The 17,131-nt window shown below is 39.9% G+C and overlaps 1 protein-coding gene across 1 annotated transcript in view; it reads left to right on the forward strand.

Annotated features, from left to right (window-relative positions):
* Atg10 (autophagy related 10) overlaps window positions 1–17,131 on the forward strand; it is a 250,450-nt gene that overhangs the window by 184,694 nt on the left and 48,625 nt on the right. The window lies entirely within an intron of this gene.

Genomic DNA, 17,131 nt, shown 5'->3' on the forward strand with positions numbered 1-17,131 from the left:
AATGCACGGAAACGTATGCCTTTGAGAGGGAAATGTTTGCTTTTAAGTGCCAAGGAAGATGACAAAGAGTGGAGCAAGATCATATGCAAAATATATGACTTCCATTTCCACGCTGTCCTAAAGAAGTAGATGCTTTCACTCAGATTGACTGTAATTACTTCAGTTTTACTTGTAGGTGTATTTGCAAAAGAAAATGTGAACCCTTGATTAGTAATAGGTTTGCAATATGCAAAAGATGAAAATAGGTCTACAAAAGGAGATATAAAAAGCAAATCTGCAAAAATATAGGAAGCTGGCCTGTCAGTCATGCCGTTATCACTGCTTTACTAAAATGGTAGTTAATTATTTCAGAATTTAAAAATACACATCATGTTGCAAACATCATGAACATAAATAAGTCTTACTTATATCAAAAATATTTCTCCAAGTCTCCATTTAGCTTAATAAAAGCTTCCTTTAAAAATGGCTGTATCAGCCATTAAGCTATACCCTTCTGTGGATTTGATTATAATAATGGCAGTTTTCTTACCTATCAGCGTAAGCAGCTCTTTGACATGGCTGTAGGTGACCATTTTCTAGATTTTAATTAATTAGTTTATTTTTTTATTCGCTTTACATCCTGGTCATAGCCCCCTCCCTACTCTCCTCCCAGTCCCACTCTCCTTCCCTCATCCCCCTAGCCAATTCCTCAGAAAATGGCCCCCCTATTCACCCACCCCAGCTCATCAAGTCCCATCAGGACTGAGCACATCCTCTTCCCCTGTAGCCTGCAAGGCAGCCCTGCCAGGGGGAAGTAATCAAAAAGCTGGCAACAGAGTCCTTGTCAGAGATAGTCCCCCTCCCCTTACAAGATAGAGGAACAGTTAAGCCTGAGCTGCCCATTGGCTACATCGATGAGGACAAAACCAACACTGCATGCCTTTCACACTGCCTCGGATTTAAGCCTCTCCTTTCACTGTTGTCTCCCAGTTAAACTGTGACTTGCCCCGCGTGAAGCTGCTTCTCTCTCACTGTCTGCTGCCTTCCTCATCTCACTCTGATCAGCCCCACAGCTGCTTTCCCAAGTGCTCACAGGGCACCATCTAAATGCCTTACCTGCCTTCTGTGGCTGCCACTCCCTGACGCCCACCCACTTTCTGAATCTCATTTTTAGTCCACTCTGTGCAGCCCTTGCAAAACATGCCTATTGATTTCTCTATACCCATTTTATGTCACTTACTTCGAAACTCTTTCCAGCTTTAATGCCTTCTTCCTTCTGCCTGGATGTTTCCCATGTACTCTCACATTGAGTGCTTTCTCTCAGGCTACATCAGCTAGGTCCCCCTGCACGCCAGTTCTGTAGACTGGGTATGTGTGTGGTTACCGTGACTATAGTAAGTTGATACATAAGCAAACAGCTTCATAGAGGTTATCAAGATGGCTCGGTATGTAAAAGTGCTTACCACACAAGCCTGGCAATCTGAATTTGATCTCCAGAATCCATGAAAAGACAGAAATGGAGAATGACTCTTTGAAGTCACCTGCTAATTGCCACGTGCATGTCATGGTGTGTGTGCTGTGCTCTCACAAAAATAACAAATAAATAATTAAAAAATAGCCGCATAGGTGTTGAGCAAGATCATCTTGTTTGGTGGAAACTGGTTTCTATTAATTCTAAGTATGTCCAAGTGAATGCTGTTTCAACTTTGAGTATTGTCAATGGCCTCACAGTGCCAGAAATGTATATCACAGAGCCAGAATCCACAGGACAGAGAAAAGGGTTGGCTCTAAATGTCAGGAAAGATGGCAAGGAATACAGGAAGATGATTGCAAAATGCATATGTATTTAATTTTTTTGCATTTTTTAAATAAAAGGTTTCAATGTGTAGTCCTGGCTGGCCTACAGCTCACTGCAGACCAGGCTGGCCTCAAACTGACAGAGATCTTCTTGCCTCTGCCTCCTGAGTGCTGGGGTTAAAGGCATGCGCCACCACTCCCAACTTTAACTACTTAGCTCCTTCTTACTTGTGCTCCTGCTTTGTCCCTGTCCTTTTCCTTTCCCTCATTAATGACAGTTAATAATCTCAGTGCCAACCTAGTTCCGAGGGCTGGGGGCGGGGGAGGCGGGGGAGGCGGGGCATTATTTGTATAATATCGTGTTTCAATCCCACACATCTCTGTTCTGGCTCTGGACATAGGAATGGAAATTTGAACTCAACTGTATTCTGTTTCATTTCTTAACCCAGTGTTACCAATAGAGACCTTCCTATTAATGGAATATCTAAGATGTTTACACAATCTAATGAAGTAGTCTGTACACTCTTTTAAAGAATCATCTGAAAAATAAAATAAAACAAGTTTATGGACAGCTGAATGCCTCCTTTCCCCATTTGTCACAGTGCTGTCATGTTACAATCTAATGTGATGATAGTAAGCACTGTTATTTCTAGCATGGGGCTCACTTAATTGATACTTTATATACTTAACTATAAAATTTAGGTGGACTTTTAGAGATTCTTTTATTGGGATTTTGACTCTGGGTAGTTTAAATAACTTCTGGTAACACTTCAGTAAAATCTTCATTTAAGCTTTAGAGTCACTTAACAAAGTCAAGACAGCAAGACAAACTCATTTGTAGCCATAGGTACCATTTGGCATTTGAGAATAATTATACATATTTTCTTTAAAGATTTTGGTTCTTAATCCCAGATTGGCTAACACATTGGTATTTATCTTTTCCCTTGCTTGAGATCTTTGGAAGACTAAATCTGCATTTTTATAAAAGCTCGTGCTGAACAAAACAAGGTGCCTGCAGTGGGATGGCGTGGGAGGGTGTGCTACAACCCTGGAGGAGAGACTAAGCTGATAGAATATTGGTGGCGCCAAATAGTAGGCACCGCTTTGCAGAACTGTACTAAAGAGTCCTTAGCTTGCAGGCTGAACACTGTAATAATATCCTGCCCTCCAGAGTGCCTTAAAAACAAACGCAGCCTTTGCATAATATAAAATGCGTTTCACTTCATTTTCGGGCCTGATTGCGCTCATATAGTTTGTCGCTCTTCATCTTCAGTAATCACACTTCTGTTCGCCAGCATTTGTCTTGACGATAAGGGCTTTTTCATGTCAGACATGAACCCTCTCTTCTGAAGACAAGCCACTCATGAATCTCATACATCTGATTATGTTGATTACTCACCTGCCTTTGTCCCACCTCACAGACTAGCTATTATCTCAACTCTGCAGCCTAATAAAAACTTCCCAAAGACAGTCAACCGGCACCTGCGTCTGGATAAATGCTGGAGTGAGTGTACAATGACCATCACTGAGGGTGTGGACTCTGTTCTGTGATCTTAACACAGGCTAAGGTCACAAGATTTTAAGAAAAATTAGCAAGCCTCCAGTTTTTGCTTAAAGGTGTTTTGTGTGTGGTGGTGTATATGGCCAAATAAGTAGGTTTTGTGTGTGTTTTTGGTTTTTTTTTGTTTTTGTTTTTGTTTTCTTATTTCCTTCAATCCTGTATTTTAGGAAAATTTGAACATGTATGAAAGTATAGACGATAGCATATACACTTATAAACTTGTTCTGGACTTGTTTATTTATTCATTCACTTACTTATCTACCTACTTGTGGTTAGACCAGGTTCCCTTGAGACAACCCAATGTTCTAACCACATAGGTGTACCGTAGCCTCAGACTGCCTTATTCATCCGTAGCTGTTGGTATCTCACCCAGTTCGGAATGTTTTGACACAGGTCTTAGACATCATTTTATCTCATCCATAAATATTTGAGTGTGCATCTTGAAAAGTAAGGGCTTTGCATAAGTATTTATAGCAGCGTTGTTTATAACAGCCCGAAATGGAAACAAGATAGGTGCCCTTCAGTGCTTAAACAGACTGTCGACACTCTTGCCCCGGAAAGCTAGTCAGCAATCATAAGGAGCCAGGTTTGTGGTTGTCAGGTGCCAGGGGCAGGTTGTACAATGGTGCTAAAAACTGGCACGGAGAACTCTGCTAGTCTACATTTTCACGTCTTGAGTAGGTCAGTTGTCATAAGGTACTATGATCATTTCTTTCAGTGATGTGTAACATTATAATTATTTCATAATAGAAAAATTTTAAAACCTAAAAACTCTCAAAATGTAAGTGTGGTTCTATAATTACTACGAAAATTGGGGGTAGGGGAGTATAGTATCATGAAACAAGCAAGTACTGTTTACACTTCTGAATTGGTTTGAATTAGGATCCAAATAAAATTTGCACATTATAATGGTCAGCTTCACGTGCAACATTACGAATCTGTGTAAAGTCTATGTAGATTTCATTCCTCTCTCTTTTTCATGGTAATTTGTGTTGTTGAAGAAGCAGGTTGTTTGTCCTGCAAGTTTTTTTGCGGCCTGGTTTATTTTTCTGATTGCATCATTCTGAGGTGGTGGTTAGATATTAAAGTTGGATCAAATTTGCACTTGAATTGGGGGCACAGAAAACTTCGTAAGTGTTTTTGATTACTCTCATAGGGAAGTACATAATGCCTTATCATGGCTCTTTTTGGGACACTAGCATCTACAGATGACCCTATATCATTAACTCATTAAGGCTTGCAATAATTGTGATGTTTCAATTATATCATTCATTACTATTAGTTTAACTCTTTCAGTAATGACAAAGTTTTACCACCACTTTAGTTACCTAACATGGTTTGTTTAGAAAAGGCAGCAATTGACTAATTCTTTCTCTTTTTGTTCTAGCTTTTCAGATAATGAATTGATACTTTAACAACCTCTAGAAGACAATGAGAATTTTTAAATTAAATTATTATGAATGGATATTAGTGCTTTTTTTTTCAGTTTATGGTAGTTATTGTCTATTTGATGAGCAGTCTGTCTTAAATTACTACTGAGCATCTCCTGAACTCCTGAGTAATTTTGATACAACCCATGAATTTTTTCATGTCTTTCCTATTTTATGATACAAGAGGTTGTGTAATACATGTCCTGTCCAAATTTGAAACCAGTTATTTCCCAAGGACGATTTGGCAAATGTTAAAGCTGTGTGTGTGTGTGTGTGTGTGTGTGTGTGTGTGTGTGTGTGTTTGTTAGGGATGTTATCACCTTACAGCCACAAAGAAAGTAACTAATAAAATCCTGATGACATAATCACCTTTCTACCAGGCTCGACCACCTCAAAGCTACTACACAGGGGGCCAAATTTCTACTGTATAAACTTTTGGGATACACACTAAAGTCAATTTCAAACCATTGCATGCTCTTTTTTCCACACAAAAATACTAAAATTATAATTTTATAGCTGTTGTAATAAGAGACGACTATATTGACATTATATGTCAAAATATTTAATTTCACCTAAAAGTTGTTTTTCTTTTATCTTTACAAGTACTGTAAATATTTTCATGGGCCCCTAAAGGGCACATGACCCCTAGGCTGTGCACCTATAGAGTACATGACAAGGCTGTGGACATCTCCAGTACCTGTCCCCGCCCTCTCACGCCCACTCTTCATCTTGCTATCATTTCTACCTAAAGCTGCTTACATGACTACACGATGGAAGGCATGCTTCATAGGACTTCCAGCTCTGTAGCTAGTGTGCTAAAGACACAGCATCTCTGTTTTCACATTCCCAGGCCACAAAGGAGTCCGCTGTGTTGTGTCATATTCTACACATGTGCATCCAGGCTCATGAGTGATGAACACACATGCACACAAATCTCTTTTGTGTAACAGCCGTTTCAAAATTGCCTTCTCTTCTAGTCCCGGCTTTGAACCTTAGGAGAGTTACATATGAAACTCAACCTATATCTTATCTCCTTTTAAATAGATTGCTTCTAGTGCCTGGACTGTTACATTTGGAAGGCAAGAATTCTGAAGCACTGTGTTGTCTTCCCGAGAAGGATCAGTCCACGTCAGGGAATTATGAAGAAGAACACCGATCGCTTTTTTTCCTTGCTTTGCATGTTCTGTGCAGGAGCTGGAGACATGGCACTGCTCAAAGTGTTTGTGTACAAGCTCAAGGACCAGAGTTCAGATCCCCAGACCCATGGAGATGTGTAATGGCTGTGGCATTCCACCTGTAGTTTTAGCCTGAAAAAAAAAATGGAGATGTGATTTCTGGAGCAAGGTCTCTAGTGAGACTAGTCATATAGGTGAACTCTAGTTTGGACTGAGAGACTCTGTTGTTGAACAAGTTGGTAAGCCATTGAGGTCGATTCCCAACATCAACCCCAAGCCTCCACATGCATGTTTACATGCATGTGCTCACACTCATGCAAACATGCATTCATATCCATGCACCTTACATACCCACACATGGAAATAAAAGGCACTATCTTAAGTATCTATAGGAAGTAGAATATAGGACCCTTTTAATACACACTTACCTCACATGTCATGATTTCATCTTGAAAACTTGGACTTGCCAAAAATATACAGAAGTATAATAATTTCAGAAAGTTTAATTTTCTTACCAGAAAAAGTTTCTCAAGGACTGAAAAAAAAAAAAAGCATGTATATAAAATGCAACAGCAAGCACACTTGAGATATCTTTGTTGAAAGATAGATTTCTTTTGACTCTCGTTGCCGCAGGAAGTCATTGGCTAAGGAGTCTTAAATAAGGAAGCCACATGTGCTGCCTGGTGATTTGTAATGATAGCTGATAAGCTGATGATTTAATTGTGCTTCCTCTACTAAGAATTGGAAGTGCTCAAGTTCCAGTGATTGGCTTCTTCTCAACTCAACCTCCCTAGAGTCTTTAGGCATCTCTCTTACACAACATCCGGTAGCTGACTTGTAACGCTTCCTACTTTAAATAATACAAATCAATTAAAACACACAGCTGTTTAACGAAACTTCTCAGTGTTGCTATAGGTCTCCGTGGGTATTTCCTGACAGATCATAATGACGCCAATTTAGTGCACCTGGTAGGATCTGCCTGAACTGGAAGTGGCTTAATTCTTAAGTGACAGGAAAATTAAGATGCTTCATAGGTCCCTGCTGCTTCCCCAGGACCACTGCCAGCACCGCGGCTGGCTTCTTTCACTGTGGAGTTTGATTTAAATGGCGCCGCCAATACCGTGAGGTTGTTTTCTCTGTAATTTGCTGCTAATTTGTTGTATCTGCATTTGTAGGTATTCTGGGCACTAATAAGTCATTCAGTAAGCCAGTTTATGGAGGCAGAGCGCTGCGCCTGCCTTTCAGGAGGTGTTTTTGTAGATGTAATATTTTAACAGTTCCTAGTAATTCTGTCACTTTCTTGTTTTAAGAGGGTGAAATATGCTCGAACCATTGTGTACTCACTTACTTTGACATCTTAATAATGACAGGGCTGTTTTTCTCTCCAACTTCCCCAGTGATTGTTTTTAGATTGTCAGTCTGTATGTGCACTGTAACTCTTAATATTTATTGAGTTTTGGTGGTCATGGGTACCTTATGTCATCGGAGCACCTCCCTTTCCATATTTATCATTTTATCAATCCAGAAAAATCTACTGTCATTCACAGCCTGTTGAGCTTTTCTTCTTGCCGAAAACCACCACATTTTAATAAAGTCTTTATTAATTTGGGTTGTACCCTTGGCTTGCCTTGCATAAAGATGCATATGTAGGCTGGAGATATGGCTCAGTGGTTACGAGCACTTGCTGCTCTTGCAGAGGATCCACGTTCAGCTCCCAGCACCAGTGTCACTGGCATCTCACAGCCACTTGTAACTCCAGCCTCAGGGGCTCCAATTCCCTCTTCTGGGCTCCATGGATATCCATAAACATGTACGCGAGTGTGCATGCACACATGTATATTTTAAAAGAAGAGGCCGCATATGAAACTTCTCTTTTCACTGTCTTTGGGAACTTGTCTTTCATGAATATCTTAGCTTCGTCACAGGAGTCAGTGCTGCTGGGTGCTGGTGCGACACTGTCTTCCCATCCGCTTGAATTTTCTGAAGTTTCTGATCACTCGCCACTAATGTTCAAATTAATCTAAACAAAGATATTTAGTTTTAAGTTTAGTCCTGTTGACATAACTTCTCAGATTTGCTTTGTGCCATTTTAACGAGTGTTGAAAATTCATAGTTTAAGGCTGTATTTCTTGTCAGTAGTCTCGATCTACTGTTGTATTTGAGCTCACATGTTTATTTTGCTGGACAATTAAAAACAAGATACTACCTAATAGTCTCTGTTTTGACATGTATCTAGCTGAGCAGAATAACCTTTAGCTTTTTATCATTAGCTTTTGATTCAGCATATGCCTTGAATTTATCCAAAAGCCTTATTTAAGGAATTTAATAGTGTGCCATTAGAATTTCCATTCCTGAAAAAGGAGCAGCTTATAAATATAAAAATAAAATACCATTTAAAATATTTAATAATTCATTTTAATATTACTCATCCTAGCACATTTCATTTTGATAATTACCTACCATCAATTTTTAATTTTTAATAAACACCTTAGTTCCCAAACTTCAGGTTTGAGAAGTATTTATATTCTCATTTCCAGCGTTTTAGAGAGAGGCTAGTGGTAGGTAGGTGGTGAGTGATGTCTGGAGGCCTGAGATGGGCAGGTGGGCGCAAGGGGGAATGGGAAAGGAATGCAGGCGCAGCTAGGCCTTGACCCTGGGCGCGTTTCCCATCTTCAGTCAGGACGGTGTGCTACTGAACAAAGATGTTTTTTTCTTTTTTCCTTTTTTGAGACAGTGTCCCATGTAGCTCAGGCTGGCATCAAATTCACTATGTAGCCAAGGCTGGCCTTGAACTTTGATCCTCCTGTCACCACCCCCACATGTTGATGTGCAACACTGTACCCTACATTTCATTGTATTTTGGATAGAATGATTGCTGTATACACATATTCTATCATGAATTTCTTTAACTTTATTTTCAATTCCACTTCCACCTTCTTCAGCTTTTTACTTGTCATTTTCTCTGGTTCTTGTTCATATTAGCGTCTAAGTTCACCCATATTGACTCTAAATGAGAGACGCATGGGAGAACAGCAAAATAAAAGGATCCAGAGGGTCCTAGAAATCTACAAGTAGAACAATATGATAGGCAGATTTGGGCCCAGGGGTCCCGCTTAAACTAAGGCACCAGCCAAGGACAATACAGGAGGTAAACTTTAAACCCCTTCCCAGATCTAGCCAATGGTCAGAATATTCTCCACAGTTGAGTGGAGAGTGTGATACGACTTTCTCACGTACTCTGGTGCCTCACATTTGACCATGTCCCCTGGAGGGGGAGACCTGGTGGCACTCAGAGGAAGGACAGCAAGTAGCCAAGAAGAGACTTGATACCCTATGAGAATATATAGGGGAACGTAATCCCCCTCAGGAACAGTCATAGGGGAGGGGAATAATGGGAAAATGGGGGGGGGAGGAATGGGAGGATACAAGGGATGGGATAAACATTGAGATGTAACAAGAATAAATTAATAAAAAAAAATAGAACAAAAGAGCTTGAGCCAAAAAAAAAAAAGTTCACCCATATTAATATCTATAGCCAATGTATTATTTGAAAGATTGTCCAATAAATAAAGATAACAACAAAGTATATCAAGGATTTATGAAAGTCGTTACCGTTATCTTATAGGGTGCTGATGCTATTTTCTCGGGGTACTTCCTTCTGTCTAATACGCTTTTCAGACATGTCCAGTAGTTTACATATGTGTACATCTACTCCCTCTAATATACAATGCACACATAAACTATAGCTAGCATAACAAGTGAATAAGCACTAAATAATGTGAGAAGTGACAGGTTTAATAGGAAACCTAGGCTTGGGGATGTGTCTACGTTTTCTAGAACAAGAAATATAAGGGAAAGCCAAACAATATGGTGTTTTATTCTGTAATGGAAGGAAAGAGACCTGTGCCTGAAGAGATGAGCTTTTTCTTATACCAAACCCCACATAGATCATTTTTAAAAACAGGATTCTCAGGGATGGTGAGATAGATACTGGCTGCTCTTTCAGAGCTCCTGAGTTCACTTACCAGTAACCACATGGTGCCTTACAATGATCCAAAAAAGGATCTGATGCCCTGCAGCATGCAGTAGTACATGTAGACAGAGCACTCATACATTAACAATAAATAAACAAATAAACTTTTAAACGGAATTCTCCTTTACAGATACCATGTATGCCTGTTATAGGGGATGGGGAGGGGATGCTCAGCCTTTGTGTGGCATAACTGTAGCAGTGTGCTCTGGTGTATAGGTTTATGCTGTAAAGACCCTTATTAGCTTGCTGTCTAGACTCAGCCTGCAGATGTGTGTCAAAGATTTTGAAGTGTTTTGAATTCAAATGCTTTTAGAATAGCTACGTGTTTTATAGTTAGTCATGGTTGCCTCGGCTCCCTCATAGTCTGTGTATTTCACGTCATTGCTCTGTGTGACTATTTCAACAGGCATTTTAATTTTCCTACATTGTTATTGATCAAAAGCAAAGGACGACAGTTTTTGTCTGATTTTTAAATGAATAGGGGTGTGTGTGTGTGTGTGTGTGTGTGTGTGTGTGTGTATAATTGCCTATAAAATATAAGATACTTTATGGGAGAAAACTAAATTATTTATAGTCTCATAACCTTCCAAGTTAGCAATGCTAACTTTAGATAACTTTCTGGAAGTTGTGTGTTCGTGTATTTCTCCATGTGTTTGTGTCTACATCTCTGTGTATGTGGGTGTGTATGGTATGTGTGTTATAAATATATACACAAATGAATCATATTATGCCCCTGGTTAAAAAAACATTTGCATCACTGACTTTCCATCCCAATGTTTCAATATCATCTGAGGATGGTGCAGATAATCTGGTCTCCTATTTTAACAGATTTTGTCATGTGTAAATTGTGTGTTTCAGTTTGTAGTATCAAGCTTCTGAGTGAACATCCTTCAATATAACTTATGCAATTGTCTCTTTGGATGTATTTTTAGAATGGAATTGCCATGTCCATGAGTATTTACTTTTAAAGGCTCCATTAGCCACGCCAGTGTCAAGTTCAGAAAGTGCTCCTATAGCTGCATGGTAGAGCACCTGTGTGAGTTACTGCTCGGGGACACTGGTCATATCCATTTTTCTTACTGAACTACAGTCTTGTGTCAAGTAGAATCTGGTCAAAGTTAAGAATCACACTAAGCATGGTGCTGCTCATGAATGGCTGAACTGCAGTTTTCTTTCAGGTGGTAGGCACATGTTTTAGATACTAGAGAGGTTGACATAATCACCCTCATTAAAGGGCCTGCTTTGCAGTCTTGCCAAAATCAAGTGTTCTTCCTCTGCCCAGGGGCAGCCTCCAGGAGTACCTGCCAGCATTTCCCATTCGTTAGGTCTGTAAACGAAGGAGCACAACTGCACAGATGCCCTCGAGTTCTTCCCTAAGCAACATTGGCTAAGCAGGGTCTTGCAGTATGAGGTTTTTGTGGCTGTTGAGTTGACCAGCTGTCCCCTCTAGATAATACAGTTGGCGTGGAATACTGGATCAAGTAAAACTGTGTCAGAACAAGTCCATCATGAGTGTATGCTCCTTCCCAAACAAAGACCATTTTGAATACTTGAAAAATGCTCCTTTGACTCCTTGATAACATGTTCCCAGCATGGCTTTGGTGTAGCTGTATTTGAGTCTTTTATGTTGGATGTAATTGGCACCATATAATTTATTCTGTAAGCAGAACCAGGCCAGCATCCTAAAGACAGGAATGGTCTTTCACAGGAAACCAAGTACTTCCGTTTTCTAAAAGCTCTATGGAGCTAGAAATAAATGTGTCTATTATGTGACTTCCTAACAGTAGAATTTGCCTGTCTAAAGGCATTCTAGTAAAAGCAGCTGCTGCTCAGGAAGTACTTTCCAAGTGCCAGGTGTTCTTCTACGTCTTTATTCAAAAGCTCCACACCTTTGAGTAAAAAGAGATACTGAGCCCCCAAAAGCAATGTGTTGAGAGTCAAATGTCTAAGAAAAGAACCAGAATCAGGTACTTGGATGGTTGTGTCCTCAACCACCATTTTCCTGCCTCGCACAATATTCACCTTGCTCTGAAGCTGGCATCCTATTAAAGGTAGTATATTAAAGTGGATCTTACTCAGCAGAGAGTCACAAACTCCCTTGAGATTGTGAGAAAAACTTTGGAATCTCTTCCTTGCCATATAAAAACTTGCCACCCTAAATCAAAAGTTCTCTGAACATCAAAGGACAACAAGATCCTTGGAACTTGCTGTGCCCATAGTGATAGTAAGTCATCCTCCATCCATAGCGATGGAAAGTTGTCCTACATCCTTAGTGATAGGAAGTCAGTCATCCTCCATCCACAGTGATAATAGGTCAGTAGTAAGGAACACCAGAGGCCACGGGAGCAGCAAGTTCTAGGCTTGAGAAGAAATGATGGGTCCCATGGTGTCTGCTTCTGCAGTGTGGCTCTAGAAAGTATTCCTATAAAATGAACTAGCCTTGGTTTCTCAACTCTCCCAATGAGGGCTTTAACAATATGAAGTAGATTCCGATTTTTCAACTGACTTTTGATAATCCAAAGCTGGTCCACAAAGAGATTCTTCAGTAGGTTGGGAAGTTGGCTTTGAAGTCAGAAATACTTGGGTTCATCTTCATACTAGCACTGTGACCAAGAACATATTATTTGGTCTCTTACCTTCCTTATCTACAGATTAGGAAATTATTTCCATGCAAATAGTATAAGGACTACTCCACTAGGTTCCTCCGATATATTTGTGCCACGATGCTTGTCATATGTTCAGACTCCTGCTTGGCACATGGTCAGAACCTTGAGTATAAAAAGTACTGCACAGAGCAATTTTCATTCCGTGTACATGTAACACTGCAGTGGCAGAATAACCACAAGACCTGCCGACAGTGTGAAGTGGAGGCTGGCATATGAGGTCTTACTCTTCTTACTGAGTGAATGTAAAGGGCTTTACAATCTCAACCCCAAACAAATTAAAACCTACATCTGTTTCCTTCTAAATTTCTTCTTTAGGAAAGATATATAATTCTGGCCAGCCTGGAGCTTACTCTGTAGACCAAGCTGGACTCAAACTCAGAGATCCGCCTGCCTCTGTCTCCCAAGCGCTAGGATTAAAGGTGTGCACCACCACTTCCTGCCAGGGAAGATCTACAGCTTTAAATGATTTGACAGTTGTCTGGCTTACTATGGGATGGGGCTGACAAAACACAGGAGGAATGTCCTAAGGCTGCAACAGGCATAAATAGTCCCTCTAGACCCCAGTGAAATCTGTCTCTATCAAGCGTCTCCTTGGCCCGTGCTACTTAGCGGTTGCTAATAGGTCTGTGGCTAACCCTGTAGCTTCCCACTGAGATATAGATGAATCTTAACATGCCCTAAGTACATCTAATATGGGGTAGCACATATATCGTCCCTGTGTCTTAGACCATTTGCTGGTGAAAGGAGTTAAGTCAAATGCATGTCTAAGTTGCTTCCTCCAATCAATGCACTCATTTTCTACCAGGGCTAACTCCCATCTCAACACAGCCTTATTCAAATGGTGTTCATTAATCAAAATTGAAGTGGCCTATTCCTCACAACCCTGGCAGACAATATTTCAGGTCTATCAAATGTAAATTTGTTCATACGCAACTAATGTGACCCTCCAGAGGAGGAAAGGAGTTGAGTTTCTTCTCACACAGTTGCTTATGAGATCTCATCTAAAGGTCCTTTCCTCCCTCAGCTCTCACTTCTGTCTGCTCATAATCAAATGCATTACAACTGCTAAGAAAGAAAATCAATTCGAACGAGTCCTGTAAAAGGATCATTTTTGGTTTTCCAAAGTCCATCTTAAAGAGGAAGTAATCAGCACAATGCAATGTTCTGCAGGTCATGTGTGCTTGACTTGAGGGCCTTTATTACACCACCAAAGAAGACTAAGCGATCAACAGCGCTGGGTCTTAAGTATTTGAATGTTTCCCTTTGGATTTTGAGTTAGCAAAGTTGAGTTGTAACTTTTTACGAGTCCTAGTCTGCTGTCATCTCACACTCATTACAAACTGAAAACTCCTTGCCATGTTGCAGGTATGGATTAATCTCATGTGGTGTATTAAACAAATCCAGTGAGGAAAACATGTGGAATGCTATGACATTTTCATTGAGCTATATAGGTGTACCACAATCGCTACAATTTGAAATTGTATAATTCAGTGGATTTTTATTTATTCAAAATGCTGTTTTAGCAACACTCTTGTATCATTCTAAGGTATTTTCATCATCCTGAAGAGCTGTACAGAGAGATGTCACTCCCCACTTCCTCTCATCCTTTCAGGAGCACGGGATAGCCTGTCCCGGTACCTTTGCCTGTTCTGGAATTGTATGTAAACAAAGCTACAAACTGCATGTAGCTTGTTCTCATCTGGCCCATTGGAGTAGTAGCTTCCATTAGCATTTTATTCCTTTTGAAGACTGAATATCATCCTGTTATGCCACATTTTGTCTGTTCATCAGTTTGTCAACATTTGGGTTATTATCTCTTTGTTCTGTTATGGAAAATGCCAGCACAAACACAATTTTGTGTAAGTGATTTTGTATATACCTAACATTAGAATGTCTAGATCACATGGTAAATCTGCTTAATTTTGAGTACTAGCTGCAAACTATTTTTTACACAAGAGTTATCATTTTTCTTTTTTATTTCCACCAACAATGTGTGGGCATTCCAGTTTTCCCCATCTTTACCAGTAGTTGTCATTGCCTAAATTAATTATTAATATCCTGTTGGATATGAAGTTGTATCTAACTAAGGTTTTGGTCTACATTTACATAATGTCTAATAGTATCGAGTATGTTTTCATGTGATATATATATGTATGTATATATATATATATTCAAAATATCTAGATCCTAATAAGATACATAATTTTCAAGATTTTCCCTATCCTATGCACTGTTGTTCACTTTCTTAGTAGTGCATATGGCTCAAAATATTAACACTGTATTTGGTTTCTCTTGACTTAGGTTTCACATCTACGAAACAATTGTTAGTATAAAGGCACAAAGATTAAATTATGTAGTCCTCAGCAGCTTTATGGTCTTAACATTTGATTTGAGGCCTCCGGTTCTGTTTTCATATGTTGCTACATGTGAATTCAGGAGGAGGTTAGATTCATTTTCTGCACATAGATGTCTCAGGGCCTCATAGCTGTATTTGTTAAAGTCTTTTCCCATTTAAATGGCACTGCTAATGTTCAATTGAGTGTATGCATGTATTCATTTCTGAACTCCCATTTCTGCTCCGTTGGTGTGTGGCGACAGTCTTACGAAGACATCATGGTTTTTGTTGATGTTGTTCAGTTTGGTTTTGGTGAGAGAGAGTCATATATACCTCAGGCTGCCCTCAAGTTTGCTGCATACTGAGGGTGACCTTGAACTTGTCCACATTGCTCTATCTCCCCAGTGCTGAGGGGACAAGGCATCCACATTACCCCTGACTCTAGTCTTGACTCCTATGACCTTGTAGCAATAGGCTTGTGCTGGAATGTGGATTGTTCATTCTGGAGGTTGGTTTCAATTAGTTTCCAGTCCTTGCATTTCAGTACTAACCTTGGGGCCAGCCTTCAATTCCTGCCCAGAAAAGTCGTTGGGATTAAGATGAGTTCTTACAGAGCAGTTTGGTGCCATCTGACCAGTACTGACTCTTGTGATCCAAGAACATGGAATATCTTTTATATTTAGTTCTTTTTAAAATCTCTTTTCTAAGCCCATTTTCAGATTATTGTACATATAAATATAGCTGATTTGTGAATTATTCTTGCATTCCATACATTTTGCTGAACCTGTTTGTTAGCTAAATTAGGATTTGTATAGATTTTACTTGGTTTTCTATATGTAAGATTATATCAGCCGGACATGGTGGTGCATCCCTGTAATCCCAGCACTCAGGGAGGCAGAAGCAGGTAGATCTCTGTGAGTTCGAGGCCAGCCTGGTCTGCAAAGAGAGTACAGGATAGCCAGTGCTAGACATATAAGCCCTGTCTCTCGACAAACAAAAGACAAAACAAAAACATGTATATCATTTACTTATATTTGATGTGTCAGAAAATATTTGTAAGAGTAAATAATCTGGAAAAAAATTAAGAATCACGATTCTCTGCTCCTTCTAGCCAATCTTAGTTTTGCCCTGGGCACATGAATTAATCCATTGAATAAATAAAACAAAACACGAAGGTCATTTGTGTTGGCCAACTATGCCTGGACATGGGGCCTGCACTAGAGAGTGGGGCACATACCCAGCAACAGTCCTCCGGAGAAGACTGATTTTCCTTCTCCCAGCAGGTGTCAGTTGCTTAGGGGTAGAACCCTTTGTCCATCTCCCCTGTGAGTGGTGAGACGAAGTCTGACTTAAATTGTACAGGTCTTGTGCTGTCACAGCCTCTGAGTTCATCTGTGAATCAGTCCTGTTATGTCTGGAAGACACTGCTACTCTGCAGCCATCTATCACCTCCCCTTCTGCACAGGTCCCTGAGTTTTGGGGGGAGGGGTCTGATGAAGGCATAATGTTTAGGGATTAGTGTTCCAGTGTCTCGCACTTTCTTTCTGTTGTTCCCTTTCTGTGCATCTCTGTATTTATTTCCATCTGATGCAAGAAGAGGCCCTCTGAACACCGATCTATGGGTATAGTAATATGCTATTAGGAGTTATTTTATTACTTTGTTTATTTAGCAGAAAAATAGTACTAGGTTTTCCCCTAAGCCCAAAACCTACCTAGCCTTAGGCTCTTGTCCATTTTAGTAGTGTTGTATATGGTTACATATCATTGAGTGGGCCTTAAATCCAATCAAAAAGTCATCAGTTGCTCCCATAACATTTATGCCACTGTGGCATCAGTATATCTTATGGACAATTTTCTGTTATAGGCCACAGGATTTCTGTCTTGGTGATATTGATGATTACCTTTCTCCTCTGGTAGTGGGCAGAGTACCTTCCTGTTCCATGGATCACATCAATAGCCTGTGATGCTATTTCCAAGAGGTATCTTTGACCAATGGTTCAACAAAATGTAACCCATTCCCAACAGTTATTTGGTACCATGTCTAGTTAGAGCTTTGAGTCTTTCATTATTTGGTGACCTCATTTATATTTCTTTCATATATTAATATATTTTACGTAGCTGCTATAGAAGTAGGTCGTCAAATGGCCTTTAGTTT

The sequence above is a fragment of the Acomys russatus genome, chromosome 30 (assembly GCF_903995435.1).
Source record: "Acomys russatus chromosome 30, mAcoRus1.1, whole genome shotgun sequence".
Classification (NCBI taxonomy): Eukaryota; Metazoa; Chordata; class Mammalia; order Rodentia; family Muridae; genus Acomys; species Acomys russatus.